This window comes from Alnus glutinosa, chromosome 9 (genome assembly GCF_958979055.1).
Source record: "Alnus glutinosa chromosome 9, dhAlnGlut1.1, whole genome shotgun sequence".
NCBI classification, from domain to species: domain Eukaryota; kingdom Viridiplantae; phylum Streptophyta; class Magnoliopsida; order Fagales; family Betulaceae; genus Alnus; species Alnus glutinosa.
In genome coordinates, this window is record NC_084894.1 from 21,813,685 (window position 1) to 21,827,532 (window position 13,848).

Below are 13,848 nucleotides of genomic sequence, written 5' to 3' on the forward strand. Positions count from 1 at the left end.
GGTTTAAGGGCAGTCTCGTGAAGAAATATTTGATAGTTCAAACTTCAAAGTTACTATTTTAACCTTATCAACCTTATGGATAATTGCATTACCGATCTTTGGGGTTAGCCTAAATTACGAATCATTACCTATTGTACAAAAAGTTCATGAAGGATCCTTGTAATAAACTATAATTACAAATCACTTCCTGAACCCGTTTTCCATCAACTAAGTTAACAAAGTCTGTTAGTGGATTACAGTACAAATGATATTTAGAAGTTGTCTCACTATTTATATGACGTGGCAAACTAACGAATTCTGTTAACTTGGTAGACGAAAAACAGGTTCAGGGAGTGATTCGTAATTATAGTTTACTACAAGAACCCTCCATGAACTTTTTGTACAACAGGGAGTGATTTGTAATTTAGGCCAACCCTAGGGACCAGTGGTGCAATTATCTCTTAACCTTATTTGGGAAGGAACATAGGTTGCCTCCCCCACATGCGGCGTTGAGGGTGGTAGGTTGATCATGGTGGTGTAGTGGCTTCGCAATAGCAAACAATAATATAATTACAACTCTTCTCAAATCAAGATTCTATCGATGAATCAAGGCAAAATGAATAGAAAATCACTTATAAAATGTTTCATATTGATAAACTGATAGAAAATACATAAGCTGGAGATTAAAGCTATCTTAATAGGCTTATATAGAGAATAAATTCAAAACCCTACAAAATAATAATAATAATAATAAAACAAAATAAAAATATTTTGCAATACAAATTAAATAATACAAAACAACTTTTTCCTAGTAAACAGTGGAATTATGAAATGTTCGTAAAATGCAAAAGTGTAGCCCTCTAAATAAGCTTTCCAACACCACCACGTTTGTCTCAATCTGATGTTAGAATCATAAGATATGATTTTTTTTAAGTAAAACAGGTCTAATAAAATACTGATAAAATTGGCCAAGAAGAATAGTTCCAAAAATAAAAACATATGAAAAATTCTTGAAATAGTTTCAAGAGATCAATGTATAAATCAACTATTAAAAGTGTGAGATCACATGTAAGTTTCACAAATTTAATTGTGGATATGCAAAAGATATGTATAAGAGAATGACACAAAATACATTTTTTATTATAATTCACTTATAAACTCGCGTATCAATTCACATATTATGTAAAAAAAAAAGTATTATGTAAATTGTTATTTACTATTTTACATTTTAGTGGTTGATGTGATAAATATTACACAGAATTCCACGTTATTTTGTAAAGGTTCTGAGTGACTTAAAAGGCTACAATTTTTTCACAAAAAAATCAAGCACAAATGTTTTGAAAAATTCGATGCAACATTTTTCAGTTGTTTGACGGTAGATATCAAAATGAAAAGTTTTACAAATAAAGTTGCAGTAAGAAAGGTAATTATGATATAACACTACAAAAAAAATCTTTTATTTTTTCTGTTTTTCTAATTACCCATCTATTTTCTCTTATCAAATAATATTTTTTGCTCTAAATTTTTTAGTTTCACACGATCTCCAATAATAATTAAGGCTGTTTTACTTTAAATAGTTTTTCTCTTTCGTAAAAATTTTCAGTTATGAAATTTTTATATATGCTTCCTATTTAGGTTGTTGTTGTTAAGTTTATTAATTAATTAACAATCCCATCAACCAAGAATATAATTGTGCCATTTAATTAGCTCAAAGTTGTACGAATGGCTGCTTCTTCTAAGTCCAAGTTTTTCTGCTTAAAAGGTATAAATATATATATATATATATATATATATATATATATATATATATATGGTGCTTCTGAGGGGAATAAGATAACCAATGGCCCTTCCATGAGTTTATGTAGTTGTAATGTAAATCAGATTTAAGGTTTTTTTTATGTAAGAGATGTTAGTTACTTTTTCTAAAAGAATTTTGCATTTGAAATTTCAATGGTGTTCATGATTGTAATCACCCTCTATGTTTTAATGGGACTGCATATCAGAGAGTGAATCTCAAACATGTTGAACTGTTTCTAATAATAATCAAAAGATACTATATATAGTTTTCATGATTAAAATTTTATTCAGTACTTGTTCTATGGTATGATAAAAAGGTCTCACTAAAACATGAAAAACTAAACTATTTTCTTTGTAATCCCCATCTTAATTTCCATTAATCTATCTTTTGTCCAGGACTAATCTTTTAACTTTGTGAGAGGTATTTCGACAAGTGCAAATGAGTTTTATAAGATGGGTAGCGACAAGTAGGTATGTTTGGTAAGTGGAATGGCCAGCTATTTCATTAAGAAGAATGAATGGATTTTATTAAAAATTAGGGTTAAATAGCCTATACACCCGTGTGCTTTTCGACCTTTATTTTTTGCCCCATCAGTTTTATTTTTTTACCAAATTTGGTACTTGTGGTATGGGAAAAGAAGGAAATGGTACCTCCGTCCAATTTTCCATCCAAAACTAACGTCCAGCCATGTCGTTCTATAGGTGTCGGCGTGCATGGGTGACATCGATTCCTGTGGTACACCTCAGCGCTGACGTGGCTATCATTTTTTTTAAAAAAATTATTATTATTATTTTAATGATTTCTTTTATATATTAAAAAATAATAAATAAAAAAAAAAAAAATCTGGGGTGGCCCACACCCTTTGGGCCACATGGGGGTGGCTGGCTACCCCCATTTTGGCCAAGGGGGGGGCCGACCCCCCCCCCCCCCCCCCCCCCCCAAGGGCTAAAATGGGGGTGGCATAAACCACCCCCATTTGGCTTGAGCCATCCCCATTAGGCCTGGGGTGGCCCAATGGCCAACGTGAAAAAAATAATAATAATAATAATAATAATAATAATAATAATAATAATAATAAAAATTAGGTTTTGGCCCTTGGGGGTGGCCGAACCATCCTCGTGGCTCATGGGGGTGGTTCAGCCACCCCAAAGGGCCAAAACTTTTCTTCTTCTTCTTCTTCTTCTTCTTCTTCTTCTTCTTTCTTTTTTTTTTTTTTTTTTTTTTTTTTTTTTTTTTTTTTTCACTTTGACCCTTGGAAGTGGCTCAACCACTCTCATGTAGCCTAAAGGGGTGGCTCCTAAAAAAAAAAAAAAAAAAAAAAACCTTAAAATTAAAAACCACAATTTTTTTTTTCCAATATATACCCATGTAGTTTTATACATTTCATGATGTGCTCCATGTGGTTTTAATAAGTACCACAAATGGTATTTTATACACAAATAATATTTGGTATATTTGGTATGCTTGTTTTGAACCAAAAGTAACATGTATACCTGTCGTGTATCAAAATAACATGTTGACAGGACATGGATTGAACCCTTCATAAAAAAAAAAAATTAAAAAGAAAAACAAAAAAAGAAAAGAAAAGAAAAAACAAAACACAATCAGTCATGTGTAACAATTGGAAACATAAAATTATATGCGTGGCCAATTGAGATAACGCAAAAAATTACCAAATGTTTGTTACTTAAACACAATTTTTTTTTTTTCCAATATATATCCCTGTGGTTTTATAAATTTCATGATGTACCCCCAATGGTTTGAATAAGTATCAGAAATAATACCTTGAAGGTAGCTCAACCACCCCATATTTTATATATATATAAGAAACCATTAAAAAAAAATGGTAGCCACGTCAGCGCTGAGGTGTGCCACGGGGACAGGTGTCGTGCATGAACGCCGACACCTGTAAGATGACGTGGCTGGACATTAATTTTGGACTGGAAATTGGACGGAGGTACCATTTTTCGTCTTTTCATATACCACAGGTACCAAATTTGGTAAAAAGTAAAACTGAGGGGGTAAAAAATAAAAGTCGTAAAGCATAGGGAGCAAATAAGTATTTAACCCTAAAAATTAATAGAAAAATGTGGAATAGAATAGACTTGGTATTATAAGATATGATAAAGATTCTATCATTACCATATACTCTAACATTTGAAAAAGTTATTCTCTAATGACCCATAAGAATGGTTATTCCATTCAACCTTCTTCTATTCTCAATAAAAAAATTATTCATTTTCTTAATAGAATAGTTATTCCGCGTATCAAACGTACCCTTAGTGTATTAACATATTGTACTTTGCCTATGTCGGATGTTTTTTTTTTTTTTTTTTAATTGCCCTTTACAGTGTAGTAATTAACTAAATTCTTTGAGTAGTGTGATAAGTGTTATAGTCGTTCAAACCATTTATATGGAATATGGTTATATATCTAATACATTTTTTATTTTTTTTTAGTCCTACTAGTTGATTGTTTATACGCTATTAGAAATGGTGAGAAGAAGATGAGGAGGATGAGGGCGAGGATGAGGTTGTGGCCATATTCATTATCATGACTGATGTGCAAATATCTACTTAAATAATAGACGAATAAATGTATGTTTTACTCGCAAGTACATAAAATCAAAACGATAGTATAGAGAGAAAGTACGAGATCATTCCCACGAAAATTGGTAAATTGTGTTTAAAGAGAATTTCCTGAGATAAATATTTTGAATGAAGTAAAATATAATTGCAATGGAATAAAGTAAACAATATAATTAAAATCAGTAAATAAAATGGTAGAGCTCCGATATTCACCACTAATCATACTATTTTTATGAAACGATATGTACAATGCTACAAACCATATTGCGATACTTAATGTTTATCAGCCGCAAGGGCATGAAATCTACTCCTAAAGCTATTGATTTCCCTAAGCAATGAGTTAGGCATGCAGACATTTACTAAATTGTTCTTCAAGAAAGCATAAAACTGTGAAAATCGGTAAACACATTCGCACAGGATTCGGCCATCCAAATTGACATAAATAACAAATTAATACTACATGCATATGATGATCAAGCATAAACGCGCGAGAAATTCAAGAAAGTAAAAAATAATCAATTAAGAATCACAAATAGTAGTAGCAAAGCAAATCAAAACTTTAAAGAAACATGATTAAAGCTTCAATCGAGCCCCAACAAGAATAATTAACTACAATTAATTTGGATTAAAAGTATATACATACATAAAATATATAAAGGAAGAAAGAAAAACCAAAACCCTTCTTGATCAAGCCCTCTCCCAAAGCTTGTGTGTTTTTTCTTTAATGTTTAGAGACCTATTTATAGGATTTAGGAGAACCCTAGAAGCCCTATAAATCCTAGAAAATCGGAAGTCAGTCTCCTAGTCCAAGTAGAAGAATGAAAACCCAATCAAAGAAGGAAAATGATTCTAAATTAATTCGTCAAGATTTTTGGTTCTATATTGCAGGGTGATTTTAGCATAGAAAACGTTCGAATTAGGAAAAACCTATTTCAGACATATTTGTTTCCTTTTGTATTAGCTATCCAACGCTGCTAATTTCATCACAGTCCAATACTTAAGCAGAAAGTTATAGTTAAAATACAGGGACGTGCTTATTCTGAAATTTTTCAAAAAATTAACAGATTTTGCTGATTTCTCTTTTCTGCAGCAAACAAGTCCAAAATTGAATTGGATTTGGATCTTTCCAAGAATAAGTCTACTAACTTTTGCTTCTTGCAAACTTTGTTCTAATCTTAGAACTTGATAGATTTTGAGTGTTTTTCTTAAAAAACCTACAAAATACAAAAACAACGCAAAATATCAAAGTACAACAAAACTAAAAGATTGACATATGTGAATTAAGAGGTTTGAATGTGTAACATTTAGCAATTATCACTGATTCACCATCTCTCATTGACGGTGTTGAAGATACAAGTACAAACTCACAAATTCCTCCCGAGTCAGCAAATGGACAACCTTCTAAGCCGATGGCTAATGCCATTGATTCAGTGGATCAATTGGATTCACATGGATCCATATTGCCTCATATAAGTGCACATATATATTATTTGTGTAGTAATTATTTCTCTCTTTTCTATTTTTTATTTTTTATTTTTTTTATAGATTATGAACATACTACTTTACCGTATGAGATATGATCTTTTGCCACCCAAAAACACAACTCTTGACCACCTTACTCATGTGGCAAGGTGCTCCCCTAGCTAGTTTTAGGGGTTTTTTTCTTTAAAAAAAAGGGTAAAAGTAAAAGTTTCCACATGGATAAATGTGATCAAGATTTGTGTCTTAGAATGACAATGTATCATATCTCTTACCAGATATGATTGACTACGTTTCCATATTTTACCTAACAGTTATCAAGTCCATCAAACATCGGAACAGATGCAACGAGTTGAATTAATAGCTAGAACATGGTCCCATTCACCTAGAAATTCTTGACGGGAAGCAAGGACCTATAGGCAAGGTAGGTGGAAAGTTTATGAGGAAGGTGACCCTAGTTAATTGTTCGCAACCAGTGTGAGCTACATCATGATTCTTGGTGCAAGATTCCACCTAAACATCAAGAAATGTTAAGACGTCGTATTCAGATACGACTCTTATTGTTTGAGGTAATGTTATTTACTACATATTATGTGATAAAGTTTTGACCATTATTTTTTTAATTACTATGTTTCATACTAAATTTGCCCTGGACGTGAATCGCAAGGAAGACAAATTGTCATTGGAGAGCGCATTATCCCATAGCTATACAAGAATTTGCCATGAGCTTTTCAGCAAGCACTACAAACTATTTGGAGAGGAAGATGAGTGTAAAGATAAGGTGAGGGCCACTGTTCCCAAAGATATGGCAGAAGACACATGGCATACGATATGCGACTTATTTGAAGAGAAATCATGGAAAGTAAATTTTATTAAACTAAATTGACAATGTGCATTGTTTGATATATGTAATGCTTCGAGAAAAATTACATAGCGATTAATTCCAGCTGATAATCGAACCTAAATGTCATCTCCAAAAACATTTCCTGCATTTCCTTCCTTAATCTTTCATGTCCTTGATTTAAGCTTCCAACTTCACTCTCCAGACATTCTATAGTACTTGGATCTGACATGGTTGGCTTTGGTACCAAATTGTTACATATATATCTTGCATGGTTATAGAATTTGTAACATGACGATTTATAGGGAAAGCACTTTGGATATCTTTCTTGCGTAAATTTCCTATGATGGATATTTAACAATAATTAAGGTAAGTTTTCTATATGATTATTCGAGGAATTTGGAGCTCCCTTGTTAGGATATTTAAAGGAACCCTAAACCTCCTATTAAGAAAAAGCTTAAAGATGAAGTTACGAGCGACTGTTAGAGGATAAACCTCTGCTGCATGTTATCCACTGCATCAGCACATCTTTGCATCAACAAATCTGTAGCAAGTCATCCATCTCTGCCTCAACAAGTCTTCCACGGCAGCACATCTCTACAATCACAAGTCACAATTGCAGCAGCAAAGCCATCCCTCTGATCAAGCCATTCCTCCTCTGATTTCTTACCATACCTTCAACCCATACCAACATGTAGTCAGCTTTCAGTTTCTCTCTTTGTACACTAGTCTTTAACTTTTGTTAAGTCTATATATTAACATATCTTGTAACCAAACTATGTAATGAGAATTAGCAAGATGTAATCTTTCAGTTTACCTTTGTGTTATCTTCTTCTTCCCTTTGCAAACATTCTTCTCCTTCCCTTTATTTTCTAATATGGTATTAGAGCATGAATAAGCCATCGTCAAGTCTTTCATTCCTTCCCATGGCAACCACAAATCCCTCATCTTCAACACTTCACCAACATCCACATCCACTCAAAACATTGTCCCTGCCAACAAACATCTACCAAACGCTTGAAACTTTCGTCCCCATCAAATGTTCTAGCTCTCTGTAAATCGATCAACACCCATAGCTATTCCGGGTCTATGTCCCATAGCTGTCTCAACTCCGAAGACGAGACTGCCCAACCTTTACACCCAACACCACAATAGATAGATATCTCTCCTCTATTCTTTACTATTTTTTACAGTTGCATCCTTTTTTTACCATCATTCCCACGAATCTTACAAGCCCCAAGCAAGGCCCTAAACAAAGTTTCACCTTCTCCACCCATACAAAATGAGCAAACATGTCTCCCCATCAAACCTTGCAGATCAAAAATCTCATATCATGCCACAACTATTAGCCGACCCATAAAAAACAAGCAAACATCTCTCCACATCAAACCTTGCAGATCAAGAATCTCATATCTTGCCACAACTGTCAGCCAACACCCTTTATCGTTTCAACTTGCTCACCATCTTCTTGTGGTACGTCACAAACCGGTCCATCTCCCAAGTCAGGCAGTCAGTCGGACTCTTGGTTATCTGGCTTACACTTATCTTTTCACTTCTCTTTTGTTTTATTGTTTGTTTCTTCTGTGTGTTTTACCTAAGCTTACATTCACCTTTTTGTAAGGTGTGTTGTAGTTGTATTTTATCAATTTGTTTCACTTGTAATTGTTATGGTTCATTGACCATTCAAAAAAATCATCACTTGAGGTATTTTTTTCGTCCATTGTTGGCCTAATTTTTAGCGTGTAGTATTGTTTAAAGACCCAAGTCTATTTTAAAGCCTTTTGACTCTTTTCTTTTGGCCTATTGTTAGCACAATCTCTTGCTTGAGGTATTGTTTAAAAACACAAGCCCATTTAAGCCTTTTGTTGGCTCTTTTCTCTTAACCCATTAATGGCCTAATCTGATACTTGTGGTAAATGTTCAAAGACCCAAACTCATTTAAGCCCTTTGTTGGCCATTTTTTCTTGGCCCATTGATGGTCCAATCTTTTGCTTGTGGTAAATGTTCAAAGACCCAAGCCTATTTTAAAGCCATTTGGCTCTTTTCTCTTGGCCCATTGTTGGCACAATTTATTGCTTGAGACAATGTTTAAGACCCAAGCTCATTTAAGCCCTTTGTTAGCTCTTTTCTTGGCCCATTGATGGCCTTAATTCTAGCTTTAAGGTACAGTTTGAAAGCTTGTGCCAATCCAAAAAAAAAAAAAAAAAATGATGAGAAGCAAAAGACAAACTGAAGGAAGTTCCTCCCATCAGTTTGCAGGGGGATGGATATTAGAGGATAAACCTCTGCCGCAAGTTATTCACAGCATCAACACATCTCTGCATCAACAAGTCTGTTAGAGGATAAACCTCTAACGACGACGATGATTTATTTCATATACTTTGTTAAATAACATACAATAAAGCAAATAAATCAAATAAGAGTTTTACCCAACTACTGCTACCTATTGGCTACTCATTATTGATCACAACTACTGATCAAATAAATACAACACAAATGGATAAACATAACAATGATCAAAACAACTCCCAAGTTTATCATCAAAATTCTACTCTTCTGCCTCTTTACATAGTTTGCATGCACACACAAATTAAAATCAGGCCATAATTAACATGGACAAACTGAATAGTTATAGAAACGAAATTGATATCTTTTGTTTGAATTCATTGTATTGCACATGCACCAAGATGATCATCAATTTTTCACACCACGATAATCATTTATTTAATTTTCATTGGAATTTAAGCTTAGTTCTTACAAAAATAAGACATTTTTAATTAGTTAAACTTAAAAATCACCACTAGTTATGTTGGGGGGGAGCAGTATGTAGAGCATTCCTTATGGGTGAAGGATATCGAGCGAGCTCAAGCGGGCTATTGGTACACACACAAGATCATGGACTCTTGGAGCTGTCAATCCGGGCCCCTCATCCATATTAACAACAACATTTTCACCTTCCATTATCCCACCTCGTTGTCCGACCAACTTAAAATCAAAGCACTGGATCATAGCCGCAAGCAGTGCTGGGAACTCTTGCATGGCCAAATTTATGCCAGGGCAACTCCTCCTCCCAGACCCAAATGAAAAAAATTGAAAATGTTGTCCCCTAACATCGATAATGCCCATACCATCCTTTGGTAAGAATCTTTTAGGCTCAAAGTCCAATGGGTTTTTCCAGTAATTGGAGTCCCTTCCAATGGCTCATACATTCACAAATAGCAAACTGTTTGCTGGGATGACATAGCTTCCAATCCTACGATCTTCTATGCATTTTCTTGCGACCATAGGCAATGGCGGGTGAAGCCTCAATGTTTCCTTTATGATGGCATGGATGTATGGAAGATTTGGAACGTTTGATTCTTGGACTAATCTACTATTCTTGATAACATTATCAATCTCTTTACGAGCTTTTTCGAGCACCGTTGGATGGTTGATAAGCTCTGCTAATGCCCATTCGGTTGCAATTGATGTTGTATCTGTACCTGCTGCATAGAAATCCTTGAAAGGATGTACATATGCAAAGATGTTAGATTTTAGCATTGGCAAAATCAGTGCCAAAACTTATTTTGTTTTAAGTTTTAGTCTACTGGTTAAGACGGTAAATAATTTCATCTAAGACTGAATCCAAATCAAATTGGAAGACCTAGAAGATGTGGTTCAACCTAATCAAACAAGAAAATGAGCAGATTGAAATTTCATTAAGTGGAGTTAAAATCAGATATGTCAATCTCAGATTGAGCACGTCTCTGTATTTTAACCATAACTTTCATCTCAAGTATCAGATTGTAGTAAAATCAGCGGTATTAGAAAGCTAACACAAAAGCCAACAAATATTTCCGAAATAGGTTTTCCTTAATTCATATGTTTACTATACCAAAATTGTCCCACAATATAGGACTGAAAATCTGGGCGAATTTTTCTGAAATCCTATTCCAACTCGAACTGGATTTCATTCAGATGTCTATTTAAAGGGACTTTCAAGTACAAAGTTATTAAGGATTCTACTCTAGAATTTAGTGTACTAAGAGAGGGTATTTGACATTGACTATTAATGTTAAATCTCTCTTAGAGTTTTGGTTATTGTTTAACCATCAAACTTGAACAATTGAAACCAAGCAAAATTGTGGTTAAGGAAATCAAGAAGAAGAACTCTCCAGAGGTTCTGGGAGAAAAGCAAACAAGTGACTTACTTGTTGTAATTCAAGAGTGTAACGACTGTAAAGGTTTTGTGAGTATTGATATCTTATAATTCGCGGATTCTTTGTTATTGAATTGATTTCCTGAGTTGACTATTTAAAATATTTTACATATTCAAATACAAACATAAAAATAAAAAAATAAAAAATCAATATTTTAATCCTTCACGCCATCAGTGGCATGCACTTTATAATGGGTTTATGCCAACCAACAATAATATTGTTGTGATGTTTTTGAAACATCAGCGTATCGCACTTTCGACAACAAAAGCAAAAACCTGAGAATTCTTAGATATTTAGTTATAACTTTTACATACATACATATATATATATATATATATATATATATAGCTAACAGTGAATATGGCAGCCTGAGAAAGTTGCTTTGTATATGGCAATTGGCAAAGGTCTTTTTTTTTTCTTTTTCTTCTTCTTTTTTTTTAAAAAAAAAAAAAAAATTGAACAAGAAGCATGTGCTCCTTTCATTTCTAAACAAGCCAATAGGCATTACAGAGACAGATAAGGGGTACAAGACACCCCTACATCTATAATCAGACTAAGTCTGACAAAGCAACTGCCTAAATAATACAAAAAAATTACATGAACACACATTGAAACCCCTCTTTACAATTAAGCACACCCTAAAAAGATCAGAGGGCTGATCTAGCTATCACAGCCAACAAATAAGTTCATTAAAATTTGTGTATTACAAAGACACATGGTGATACATAGAGAAGCTATAGAATACACACAGCATAAACAACAGAAAGCCAAACACTGTCCATCATCTGAGGGAAGACAAACTGCAACCAAAGATAAAGCGTGTAGGACACGCGTCGTTCCCTGAGTCCCCGATAGCGAAAACAACTCCTCCATCCTCCGACCACCACTACCCATGACCTGAAAAACATGGCATGATCCACACACACCCATCAGGAAGAAAAATCCCCCGACATGCAGGCCACGCTCCGGCAAGAAAGAACTGCAAGGCCACCGGATTGTGACGGTCGGAACAAAAGAAGAGGGTGACCACAGTAGGAAAGCGCGTGTCTTGAAAGAACCAGTGGAGAATAGTAGATCTGGCTCACAGGGATGGAAACAGCTGTAACTCTGCCAGAAATCAACCAGAGACACAAGGAAGACAGTCAATCTTCCAGAAGATGACGACAATCATGAAGGCTTACCTGTCATAAACAAAGAAAACAAGAAAAGCAACAAAGAAAAACAACACAAACTCCTCAACCCCTACGGGTTGGGAGACAAAACCTCCACCGGAGACCATCTGGGAGGAAAACGTACTCCCTGCCCCAACGGCAGGGAGAAACAAAACTACCCTCCAATGGTAGAAACCATAGAGGGGCAAAAACCTCCTAGATAACTAGGAGGACCAGAGACTGGGAGGGAGGTTCCAACCAACCTCCACCAGCAAGAAAACTCTAAAAGAAGAAAACTGTTTTACTTCTCTCTCTAGAAAAGAAGCAGAGCTTCTCTCTCTAAAGAGGCCTTAACACGCTTAAAAGGGGGAATTATAATTGGCAAAGGTCTTTTCAGAAAGGGATGTGAAAATAGTGCTCTGTTATTTGATCAATCACTAGCAAACTGTTCATATTTGAACAGTAGTATTTTCAAAAGAAATACTAATGGAATCAAATATGTAAAATTAAAATCGGTCAAAAATATAGATTGCTAATTTGGTATTTTTGCATTTTCTTTTGTGTTTTGAAAATAAGGGAGAAAAAGGACCAAAAAGATTGCAAACAGTAAAAAGATTCCATTTGATTAGAAGAACGTACCACAATCAGGGCTTTGATGTGAGCCCTAGTCAATTTTATCGCCGACTTTTCGTCCTCCGAAAAATCGAGCAAAATGTCCATGAAATCCTTCACTTGATGCTCTCGACCATCACGTTCTCTTTCTCCATTTCCCTTCTTTTTCCTCAAATCTTCGCGTCCTGTAATAACCTTCTCCACCAAAGCATCAAACCTCCTATGAATGTCTTCAATTCTCTTCCCAAATCCCTGCAAATCCAAACGCTTGCAAAACCATATATAGTCAGAGACATTAAACTCTCCAAAAATCTGTACCATTTCACGTATCACAGCCCTAGCCTCCTCGGCCCAACCAAGCATCATTTGAGAAATTATATTATTAGTCAATTTCAACAACTCCTCAGTAACATTAACAGCCTCACCGGCCTCAGACTTGTCGGCCAAAACTCTTAAGAGCCAGCGATATGCTTTCTCTCTAAGTGAAATTAAGGCGTTGACAGTACGGCTGCCAAGGTGCTCGTTTGCGCTCAACTTCTTCATGAAGATCCAATAGGGTCCGGAGGATGCAAATGCAAAGGAAGAGTTATACGTGAGACGGTCAATGGCGATGGTGTGCTTGCGTGAAGTGAAAGAGAGTTCATTGGTTTTGAGAAGTTCTTTTGCGTACTCCGGCGTGGAGGCAACGATGCATGGGACTGAGCCAAGGCGGAGAGAAAATATGGGGCCATAGCAAACGGATACCTTGTGCAGAGACTAGTGGATGATGGGGCCAAGGAGGTGGAAGTGGCCAATGATCGGTAAGGCTATGGGGCTTGGCGGAAGCTTTGAATGGAAGGCGGAGAATAATATGGTTGAGACCAGGAGCACTAGAAGAAGGGTTAGGACCAGTAAGAGCTCTATTGCCATGGCTTCTAACGTAAAACTTTTATCGATAATAGATTCTTGTACGCTGATGTTATCTAATTTATAACAACTTGAACAGACAACCTGTCACGACATGTGTTAGAGAATAAAGACTTGTTGCAACATATCAAGAATATTTTTTTGATTTTTTTTTTCAATATTCTTTTTTATTTTTCTATCTGATTTTCTTAATATATTTTTACTTTAATATTTCTTAATCCTAAGTTCTTACGTTGTTGAGTTTTTCAGAATTGAAAACGCAGTTCTTCTTTGATTTTCTAATCGCTTCCGCGAC

The 13,848-nt window shown here is 35.0% G+C and overlaps 1 pseudogene; it reads right to left on the bottom strand.

The window, feature by feature from the left end:
- Positions 1-9,523: 9,523 nt before the first annotated feature.
- On the bottom strand, positions 9,524-13,556 carry LOC133876840 (licodione synthase-like; annotated as a pseudogene).
- Positions 13,557-13,848: the final 292 nt, after the last annotated feature.